Raw genomic sequence first — 10,078 nt, 5'->3', positions numbered from 1 at the left:
TTACCTGATCAACAGAACTTTTAGTTAAATATCTGTGTATGATGAACAATTCCTTGCTAAGTTTTTAAGGCGGTAAAGAAGAAGGGGGAGATTTACTAATATTTTGCGCCGTATTTTCGTCACAAAAGTGGCACAAAACAGCGCAAAATCTTTTTTTCCTAATTTACTTTCCAGCCCTACTCTTGTTTAGCGCTGGAAATAATGTAAAAGTAATGTGAAGCAGTACATATCACTGCTTCGCATTACTTCACACCTTGGGAGCCTGTCAAGGTGGGTGCATGGGCGTTCCCGTGCAACCACCCAAGGTTTCTCATGCTAAAACCAATTTACCAAATACAGTAGATTGGGTTTAGCGTGAAAAAACTGCACCCTTTCAAACTAGGCGCAAAGGAAGGAGAAATGCTTTGATTTATCCTTCCTTTTCCGACTTTGCATGCATGCTGCACTCTGCAACACCCATACAAAGTGCGAAAAGTATTCCCTCGTGTCTAGTATTTTGTACAGGAAGGGTGTCCGTCCTGTACAAAAACCTATGCTGGGCTCACACACACACACACCATAGCGCTCTTGTGCTAAGGGTGTGCATGGCGTAGGGCCGCTGTAATCAGTGCTGGCGCACGGGAAAGGGAAGGAGAGAGCCATATCTTTGAAAATATGGTGCTTTCCTGCTCCCATCCTGTCGAGCATCGCAGCCTCGCGGGGGGGCTGCGCTGCTTTGTGTGGAGATTTGGTAAATCTCCCCCGAAATGTCTTTTACAACCAGTTAACATTGTGAATTATAATTCCAATATGTTTCAATTTAGTAATTTTCAATATCTTTACATCCAACAGAAAACAAGCCTCGACTGTATGAAATGACCATCAATAATGAAGCGAATGCTGTAAATCTTCAATAATAGCAGGAATAATGAGCTACAGTATTCAGCACAGTCAGCGACAGAGGAACCTGCACACAAACTGACAGATCCTGGATGAAGCATCAAGGGCAGTTCAGTGATTATAAGAGGCCGAACTGTACACCTCCACGCCACAAGATAAAGAAATGACCTTAGGCAAATTAAGGCAACAACAATAACAAACCACCTCCTGTATAAACAAGTGTCCAATACCAACTTTGATCATGGGATCTGTATGGTGAGATTACCGCAGTGCTCTGTTTTCTAATATGATGACAAGCCATCATTCCGTGCTCTAGGTGAATTGTAAACTCTTTCTGGGCAAACAACAGTAACCAGAGAAGAGCACAACAGAGCGGAGCCAGACAACTGACAGGTAAAGGAAAGACGAGTTCTTCTATCTACAATACAATAGACTGTCCTAATTTGCACCGGTCAGAAGGAAGATACATCTTTACCCTTAGCCATAATCCAATCTAAAGGCACAATTACCTACAAAGACACCTTCTACGTATTAGGAGTGTGGCAAATATTTGGTTATTGCATTTATTGTTAAAACAGAAATCAAATGTGCAAAATACTGCACGCATATAAAGTGTGTGTGCTTAATCAGCCATGTTGGCCCATCAGGAAATACAGTCATAGGATGTAGACAAACATATAACTGACCCACAGACACTAACCATGAAAGAAGAATCATACACCTGCAGCGAGAGCTTTCGTTTGTCATCACCACTTAAGCTTCATCAGCAAACATACACAGGACAAAAACCATTCAAGTGCAGTGAATGTGTCAAGACCTTTAGTAGGTTAGCAGAACTACAAAGACACCAGCGAACACACACAGGAGAAAAGCCATTCAAGTGCAGTGAATGTGTCAAGAGCTTTAGTAGGTTATCAGAACTACAAAGACACCATCGAACACACACAGGGGAAAAGCCATTCAAGTGCAGTGAGTGTGTAAAGAGCTTTAGTCACTCATTAAATCTCCAAACACATCAGCGAATACACACAGGGGAAAAACCATTCAAGTGCAGTGAATGTGCAAAGAGCTTTAGTCGGTTATCTCACCTTCAAAGACATAATCAGACACACCTAGGGGAAAAACCATTGAAGTGCAGTGAATGTGCAAAGTGCTTTCGTCAGTTATCAGAACTAAAAAGTCATCAGCGAACACACACAGGGGAAAAATCATTCAAGTGCAGTGAATGTGCAAAGTGCTTTAGTGAGTTATCAAGCCTTCGAAGACATCAGCGAACACACACGGGGGAAAAACCATTCAAGTGCACTGAATGTGCAAAGTGCTTTAGTGAATTATCAACCCTCCGAAGACATCAGCGAACACACACAGGGGAAAAGCCATTTCAATGCAGTGAATGTGTGAAAAGCTTTAGTCGATTATCACACCTTCAAAGTCATCAACGAACACACATGGGGGAAAAATCATTCAAGTGCAGTGAATGTGCAAAGTGCTTTAGTGAGTTATCAAGCCTTCAAAGACATCAGCAAACCCACGCAAGGGAAAAGCCATTGAAGTGCAGTGAATGTGTGAAAAGCTTTAGTCACTTATCAGACCTACAAAGACATCTACGAACACACACAGGGGAAAAACCATTCAAGTGCAGTGAATGTGTGAAGAGCTTTAGTCGATTATCACACCTTCAAAGTCATCAACGAACACACACGGGGGAAAAACCATTCAAGTGCAGTGAATGTGCAAAGTGCTTTAGTCAGTTATTATACCTAAATAGTCATCAGCGAACACACACTGGGGAAAAACCCTATCATTGTAGTGAATGTGACAGTAGTTTTCGTGACTCTTCAGCATTAAGGAATCATCAGCGAACTCACACAGGTGAAAAAGCATTCAAGTGCAGTGAATGTGGGAAGAGCTTTAGTCGGTTATCAAACCTCCAAGCACATCAGCGAACACACACAGGGGAAAAACCCTATCATTGCAGCGAATGTGACAGTAGTTTTCGCTTCTCTTCAATATTAAGGAATCATCAGCGAACACACACAGGAGAAAAACCATTCAAGTGCAGTAAATGTGCAAAGTGCTTCAGTAAGTCTTCACACCTACAAAATCATCAGCGAACACACAGGAGAAAAGCCATTTAAATGCTGTGAATGTGGGAAGATTATTATTATTATTATTATTAATAACATTTATTAAGCGCATGGTTGCACAAAGAACAGTGCGTCCCCGCGCTGAGACTCCCAGTAATCCTCCCACAGCCGACTAGCAGAGGGACAGCCCAAGGTCCTGCCGAAAGAAAACTAACTAATACACTTTGGGGAAAAGAAAGGTTTTCAGCTTCTGTCTGAACCTTGCTTCAGATGGTTCCATCCTCCATTCAATGGGCAGGTCATTCCAGTCCTTACTGGCCAAATATCTAAACGACCGACCCCCCATCCTGGCTCTGTGGATCCGAGGGACCACTAGTAGCATACAACCCATTGACCTGAGATGGCGTGAGGGACGATAGATGGGGAGCAAATCCTGAAGATACAAAGGTGCTTTTTTATGAGCTATGCGATGAGTGATACACATAGTTTTAAATTTAATGCCTCCCTAACAGGGAGCCAATGTAAGCTGCGCAGGGCATTCTTCCCAGACGCCCTCCTAGGGAGATTCAGAACCAGCCTGGCAGCAGCGTTCTGAACGCGTTGTAGCTGTATAAGGCCTTTTTGACTGAGTCCACAAAGGAGGGAATTCCCATAATCTAAATGGGAGGTAACTAATGCGTGGACCATTGTTTTCCTGGAGTTGGGAGGCAATAAGTCGAGGATCTTCCTCAAGACTTTCAAAATGCCATAACATTTGCCAACAATATTGTTAACATGTTTAGTGTAGTCAAGGTTAGAGTCCAGGTGAATCCCCAAGTTTTTAACTGAGTCTACCGGGGCGGGGACAGCGCCCAATTCAGCCGGCCACCAGGCGGAAGTCCAGATAGATGGGCAGGAACCAACAATAAGAACCTCTGTCTTATTACCATTCAGGCGGAGGTAGTTCTGCTTCATCCACCCATCAAGTGCCACCAAACAGTTCGAAAATTTCTCAGCCTCCACAACTGGATCACGGGACAGATTGATCACCAGTTGTGTATCATCTGCATATGAGACAATATCAATCCCATATGACTCTACCAGTTTGGCAAGGGGTTCCATATACAGATTGAACAGTGTAGGGCTCAAAATCGAGCCCTGAGGAACCCCTTGTTTAAGGCATCTTACACTGGACTTACAGGGAGGACAGACCACTTGAAATCTCCTGTTCATGAGGAAGGAGACCAGCCACTTATGAGCAGGACCAGTTATTCCCTTCTCGCTTAGGCGGCCTAGTAATACTGGGTGTGACACGGTGTCAAACGCCGCACTTAGGTCCAATAGGACCAAGGCGGCCGTGTGACCCTCATCCACCCTGCTCCGCAACAGTTCTGTAGAAAAAAGAAGGGCGGTCTCCGTTGCATGTTTGGCCCTAAATCCCGATTGAGACACGTGGAGGAGTTTATTTTCCTCAACAAAGCCCACCAACTGTTGGTTAACTAGTTTCTCTACTACCTTTGCGCAAAAGGGAAGGAGAGAGATAGGTCTTAAATTATCCAGTTGTGTCATGCTAATATGGGCTTTCTTTTTTATAGGGACAACTTGTGCCAGTTTCCAACTGTCAGGAACCAGGCATTCACGGAAGGATAGTGAGGCCATATTCCCAATGTGCTCCGTTACCTGAGTGAGATGTTTGCGAAGGATCCTCGCAGGGACCACATCCAGGGGGGAGCCAGAGTGAATATCCAGTAAGATACTGGTTAGCTCCTCCGCTCTCGGGACCTCAAATTCCTCAAGATATTTTTTTGCCTGGATTACAAGACAGGGACCTGACGGGATTGTATGTTGTGAGATGGACTGAAACGACGAGTAGATCTTTTCTACCTTCCCCACAAAGAAGTCCGCTATATCGTTACATGACTCTATCGATGAGGGGGCATCTCCTGAATTCACTAGAGGGGCAGACAGTTCCTTCAAGATCATGAAAAGCTCTCTGGAGGTATTCTCTGAACCGTCAATCCTCCGATGATAGTAGTCTCTTTTAGATTTCCTAATCTGACCGTGATAGGACTTTAGTTCCTTTTTGTAGACTTCACGTAACGCGGGGGCAAATTCCACTCTCCACCTCCGTTCCAAAGTCTTGCATTTAGCTTTAGCGGCACGCAGCTCGGCAGTGAACCATGGGGCGGATTTAGTTCTCCGTGCCATAGCTTTTTGAGTCCAGGGGGCCACTTTATCGAGAGCACTCTCGACCCAATCATCATACCTCCTGCATGCCTCAACCAGATTATCACTGAGCTTAGGGGGATCCTGTTCTAGGGTTAGATTGAAAGCCTCATGGCTAAATTTCCTCCAGTCCCTACGTTTAACTGTAGTGAGTTTCTGCAACGGCACCCTATTGGGCTGCCTTCTAAATGTGAAGGGGATCACATAGTGATCTGACCACAAGATCTTAATCGGGGCCGATACAGTAATATCTTCCCAATTAGCAAAAATAGGGTCCAACAGGTACCCAGCTTGATGTGTGGCTCTATTATCAACCAGACCAAACATCAAAGCTCTGAGAGAATTAATCAGGGACACAGCCTCGCGGCAATTAACATCATTCAAGTGTATATTGAGGTCTCCAACAATCATAAACTTATTATGACGTAAGGCAGAAAACGTTATAGCCTCGAGGAGACTCTCAATAAACGTGGTAGCCATACCGGGAGGGCGATAGATAAGAAAGCCCTTAATAGTGCAATTTGGGCCAACCAAAATAGAGAAGAGCCCGACTTCGCAATTGTTAATGGCCGACGGTTCAAGTGAACATATCAGTTCAGTTTTATGGATGATGGCTAACCCCCCCCCCCCTCTGAATCCCCCTATTAATTTGGAGAATGTTATATCCAGCGGGGAGGGCCTCAATAATGTCAGGGAGGGATTGCTCGTCCAACCAGGTTTCCGTCAGGAAAACAAGGTCAGGGGCATCATCCATTAACATATCATAGATGTGTAAGCTGTGACACTTCAACGATCGACAGTTCAATAGAACGGCAGAAATTTTATTACCATCTCTACCCGACTTAATGTCTCTGTGGATTGTGTAGCCACAACTCTCACACCTAGAGGGCCATACCTCCGCATGCAACATGTGCAAGCATTCCGGTGGCGGTGCCATGCGCAGATGTAAAAGTGCTTGCCTCATGTAGGTTATTCTCCCACTCTGGTCAATAATGTTCTGACCAGGGGTACTGGCCCCGGGCCGCGTAAGGTCGCGGACGGGCGCAGACGGGCTTGCCTTTGGCGCGCCTTCGGCGCGCCGCCGGCGCGCCCGCTGCGCCCGTCCGCTGCGCGGCCGAGATGGCTGACTGCTTTTATGCATATTGGTGGGAAGATGTGAGGAGGGTGCAGAGCGTCCAACGACTGGAGCGCGTCCGTTTCCTCCCCTCAAGATGGCGTCAGAGGGGTTTGTGATTCCGGTGACAGCCCCTAGATCGGCTGCACCTAGAATCTTGTCAAATGCCTCAGGTCGTTGGCGCGACTTAGATCTCACCCAACGTGCATGCAGTATGTTAAAAACACACCATTAAAATATTCACAATTTTTAAAACCCACATATGCAATATATTTGTAATCGGACCAAAGATTATGGCGCACTCAAAGTAAACTGTTTGGCCCCCGGCTTTCCGCCTCAGGGGTAGATTTCTGGGAAAATCACCGGGGAGCTGTTTCCAGTTCCTTAAGTATGTCGGGAGGGCGCAGAGCGTCCAACGACTGGAGCGCGTCCGTTTCCTCCCCTCAAGATGGCGTCAGAGGGGTTTGTGATTCCGGTGACAGCCCCTAGATCGGCTGCACCTAGAATCTTGTCAAATGCCTCAGGTCGTTGGCGCGACTTAGATCTCACCCAACGTGCATGCAGTATGTTAAAAACACACCATTAAAATATTCACAATTTTTAAAACCCACATATGCAATATATTTGTAATCGGACCAAAGATTATGGCGCACTCAAAGTAAACTGTTTGGCCCCCGGCTTTCCGCCTCAGGGGTAGATTTCTGGGAAAAACTTTAGTAGATTAGAAAATCTAGAAACACATCATCGAACTCACACAGGGGAAAAACCATATCATTGCAATGAATGTGAAAGCATTTTTAGTCGTTACTCAACATTAAGGATTCATCAGCGAACACACACAGGGAAATAGCCATTCAAGTGCAGTGAATGTGCAAAGTGCTTTTGTCACTTATCAAACCTCCAAACATATCAGCGAATGCACACAGGGGAAAACCCTATAATTGTAGTGAATGTGAGAGTAGTGTTCACTTCTCTTCAGCATTAAGGTATCATCAACGAACTCACAGAGGGGAAAAATAATTCAAATTCTATGAATGTGGGAAGAGTTTTAGTCGATTATCAGAGCTACAAAGTCAACTGCGAACACAAACGGGGGAAAACATAGAAGGGCACTGAAAGTGTGAAGGGCTTTTATCAATGTTCGATCCCACACAACCCTCTGTGAATACACTGCTTCATTTAACTCAATGAAAATAATCCATTTAACTCAATGAAAATAATCCTAGAGATGCAGAGACTTCGAAAAGATTTTAAGAACATCAAAAATAATATTGACCCATCAGAGGAGATAGACAAGAGCTGAACAGTGCAATTATCATGAGAGAAATGAATTACGGAAAAAGATTACATTCAAATTATGTGGGACATTGAAATACCAGATTATAGAAGACTGGACTAGCAGTAAAGAAGAAAAGCAGATAACAGTATTTGCAGAATTATAAAAGTGTTTGTGTTCAGTGATTGTTCACTTCTGTACACATAGCAAAGCAACATGATGTATCAGGATACACAATGGGAGACGAGCACATTGTGGACTAAAAGAAAAGAAACATTCTTGATTTTTATTTGGTGAAGAAGAGATATAAAGAAAAACATTCAATTGCATCTGATCACACTACCTGTAAAAGCAATACTGAACAATACTGGGACTAACAACGGTACTTTCAGCTAACTTGTTGGATTAAAACCTGTAAACCCAACGCATCCAGAGTGAACATGTTGTCAGGGCTCTGGAGATGGAAGCTTCATTGGTAAAATGTATGTATTACTATTAACAAATGCCACTGCAGTATATGTAATTGACTAAAGCGAAGCAACGGTGTTCAAGAAATAACCTATTTTTAGATATAAAAGAGCATATACCTTGGTTTTAAGTAATGTTTGCTGCACCTTTTACATACTGTTATCGGTTGATGGATCAGCTTGTGCCTCAGGCCTTATAACATAGTGTGACGCGTGGCTCCTCTCAAGCTTGGCTCTCTCTATTGATTTGGTGACTTGCCATACTCTACTTTTTACCAGAATTGAGCCACTGTAAGCAGCAGACTCTGAATAATTTGGTGAAATAGTGAAATCTCACATCAAAAGCATATATGTGCCAGGACAATCAGATGCACTCCCAGCAACTCATCTTCCACACTGATTGTCCCTTGGTCTCAAATGTTCTGAAGGATTTGTTGTATGAATGCCAGAAGTGGCAGTGACATTCATGAAGCTAACGCTAACAGGAGTGTGTGGGAGATAGAGAGGGGGAGAGATAAAGAGAGCGAGAGAAACAAAGTAAGGGGGATACAAAGAGAGAAATGGAAGGGGGAACAGCAAGTGATCTTTATTCACCTAAAAATAGAAGAAGCAGCCGAATACATGTCAATGTGTGACATCACCAGAAAAAACGGGCTGAATACCTGTGAATTTGTATATTTATTTTTAATAGCTATAGACCCATGTCATGCCAATAAACAGGGCACAAGTAAGGAAAATAGTGAAGGAGCCCATTATCATATGCAGATCACAATGACGTCACATGTAGTGCATCACAAGAAGTGATGTCAGGCCCTTATAATAATTTTCACATGAAAAGTCGACGGCCTGATTTAAAAACAAGAAACATAAAATAATGTAAAAAGGTTTTGGTATCAGTTTTTATACATCATGTGTTTTCCCACTATCAGTTTGTAACTAAACTCGGAAATGGCTGAAAGTGAAAATATTTTTAAACAGATATGTGGAACTTGGAAATTAAATTTTTAAACAGTTTTTAGTGAATAAATAAAATGTGCTTTAAATTTGCGTTTGTTTCCTGATGTTGTTCTTTATCCAGCCCCTAAGCCCCAGAGTGTTTCACATTTACGGTGTATTAAGCAATAGAAAGGCTAATTTTGTCTAGATCTCTATTCCTCTCTTGCATCACTCACAGAAAAAATAAAAGGGACTAATGGGCTCTGTTCCGGTCTGGCATGCTCAAACCGGCATGCCGGACCAGAACAGAGCCCATAAGTAGGAGTTTTGCCGACGTCTGTCCGTGGTAATAAACACAGTGGAGCTGGTAAAGTTTTTTACGGATAGAACCTTGGCGAGAGGATGCGCAACATATACAGCCATTTGAGTCTACTCCTATTTGTGCAAAAGAAATGACACAAAATTGCCTGTTATAGGATAATAATTCGCTTCCCTGCACAGACAGTACACTGTTCCAATATTTGGAGGCATTGCTAAAGGCTGCACGAAGGCTGTTCGAATTGTCGTACTTGAAACTATTTCCCCACTGGCTTGGTAGCTACAGATTAACCCATTTTGGTTTGTTGTTTGAGATTCATTTTATAACAAGTATTGGTCCTGAAGAAGGTGGTGTTGCCACTGAAACGTGCGTAGACCAACACATCACCCATGAGGAACGGCCCCTGAGAGGCAGTGACATCACAAACAACTGATGTTTAAGACCTTCCAGTGAACTGTTTGCTCTTGAGGCATTTGTGGGACCAGTCATAGGGTTGAAACTCTTCTTCTTTTAGCTATGAATGAGAGTGTATGAGTGTCTGCACTGCCAGACCAGTATTGACTAACTCCTCCCTTCAACGTTAGTACTCTCACACGTATGGTGTAGGGACACATATGTTCGCGACTATCACTTTACAAGGCTGGACTTCTGTCAGTTGCGTCTATAGTAGTCTCCCCCTTCTGGGCTCATGTGCTCTAATTCCCTTTTAGAGCTATTGTGCATGACTTGTCTCTTCCCTATACATTTTGGTTCCCATTACATCTGTTCCCCTACTCAGCTTGCCATTGATTATGT

At 43.6% G+C, this 10,078-nt stretch overlaps 1 pseudogene; it reads left to right on the top strand.

Moving 5' to 3' along the window:
• Positions 1-1,511: 1,511 nt before the first annotated feature.
• On the top strand, positions 1,512-7,824 carry LOC144805588 (uncharacterized; annotated as a pseudogene).
• Positions 7,825-10,078: the final 2,254 nt, after the last annotated feature.

The sequence above is a fragment of the Lissotriton helveticus genome, chromosome 1_2 (assembly GCF_964261635.1).
Source record: "Lissotriton helveticus chromosome 1_2, aLisHel1.1, whole genome shotgun sequence".
Lineage (NCBI taxonomy): Eukaryota > Metazoa > Chordata > Amphibia > Caudata > Salamandridae > Lissotriton > Lissotriton helveticus.
Note: the sequence above shows the minus strand (reverse complement) of the source record. Positions and strands in the feature narration are given on the sequence as shown.